Source organism: Lygodium microphyllum, chromosome 26 (genome assembly GCF_053477565.2).
Source record: "Lygodium microphyllum isolate KBCC chromosome 26, Lygodium_microphyllum_v1.1.10, whole genome shotgun sequence".
Classification (NCBI taxonomy): Eukaryota; Viridiplantae; Streptophyta; class Polypodiopsida; order Schizaeales; family Lygodiaceae; genus Lygodium; species Lygodium microphyllum.
Window position 1 is genome coordinate 77,232,541 of NC_141160.1, and position 1,517 is coordinate 77,234,057.

The following is a 1,517-nucleotide window of genomic DNA, read 5'->3' on the forward strand; positions in this document are numbered from 1 at the left end:
CCACACCTTCTCCCTATTATTGCAGCTTTTAGTTCATCTTAAGGACAATGAGTAGGGTGAGGGTGCCCATAAAGTTGTAGTTGCCCCCTCACACGCCACTAATGGAAGGGTTGTTGGTAGGTGCCGTACTGCTAACCCCTTTAACCTAACTAATATTTTAAGATCCCTATGAGAAGCCAACGATGCAAGGTTTGTTATTAAACACATAGATTTAAGACGACCAAGAAGATAATTCTATTTTGCATATACTCGGATTGTGGCGTTTGTAACCAAGGCAAACTAAGGAATCACCTCGTCGATAAAGGGGAATGGCAAGAACCAAGGCATGCATGCTCAAGGTAATCAATCCATCTGGTAACGCTAACTGTAATACCATATCAGCACCAGTACTTCTAATCGCAACAGTATGGTTAATTTATGTTTGATAAAACATGACGGTGATATAGTTAAACTAACCTTTTAATTATCGGACAGTTTTGCCAAAAATAGCAAAACTGTGCCAAAATGTTTTCCAAGTAGGGGATGTAGCTCAAATGGTAGAGCGATCGCTTTGCATGCGATAGGTAGCGGGATCGATGCCCGTCATCTCCACGAGCCGTTTCCTCTCAAACTCCTTCTCTTTTGGTATACTGCTCATCCTCTTTTTTTAACCTCTTTTACGTTTGTGATCCATGTTTTCTCTTTGGCCTTTCGTAGAGGCGCGTAAAGATTGCTTTTTTGGTGTGGCGTTAAGAACAACGATGCGATTGTAGAGATGGTGAAAACATGTGCACAAACATCCTTAATACATATATATATATATATATATACACCTCAACTCTTATGCATTGGATCATAAAAGTTGGTTTTTACACTCCTCAATACTTTCACAATTGTTTGTAGCTCTTTCCTCCTCTTCTCTCCCTCCAAGTGATCATCTTAAGCTCATGGCAAAGAGTCGCGATCACACTTGATTGAATGCACATCCTATATCATCCATAAGTCATGGTATAGTGTGATTGGATGCACATCCTATATCATCCATAAGTCATGGTATAGTGTGATTGGATGCACATCCTATATCATCTATAGGTCATGGTAAGAATCCTTTTGCCCTATATCTCTTTCTCATGCTCATGAGCTTCCCAAGAGAGAGAGAAATGGGACTTTGAGCTAAGGTTTTTCGAGCAAACAAAACACTCAAGCCAAGCTTGGGAAAATATAAGTCTCAATTTCAAAACTCACTTTAAAGACACATAAATGATAGTAGGCTAGTTTTGTAGGAATCCAATGCACTAAAGTGCAAGAATTGAGTTGTCTAAATCCATTGGTGTTTAAAATCATATGTTCTTATGCCCTATGAAATGAATGCTCATTATAATTAAATTAATTGTAGTTTGTGGTTCAGGAGCATTCAATACACACTTGCACAATTGATTTCTAAAATTATACATGCTTGTACCTATGGAATGAATGCTCACTATGCTCGAACTAGTTGTAATTATTTTTAAGGAAGTTCTAAGTACACAATCACATAT

General features: G+C 38.2%; 1 non-coding gene across 1 annotated transcript; it reads left to right on the forward strand.

The window, feature by feature from the left end:
* Positions 1–518: 518 nt before the first annotated feature.
* Positions 519–591, forward strand: TRNAA-UGC (transfer RNA alanine (anticodon UGC)). The gene has a single exon. It is a non-coding gene; the product is annotated as a tRNA-Ala (tRNA).
* Positions 592–1,517: the final 926 nt, after the last annotated feature.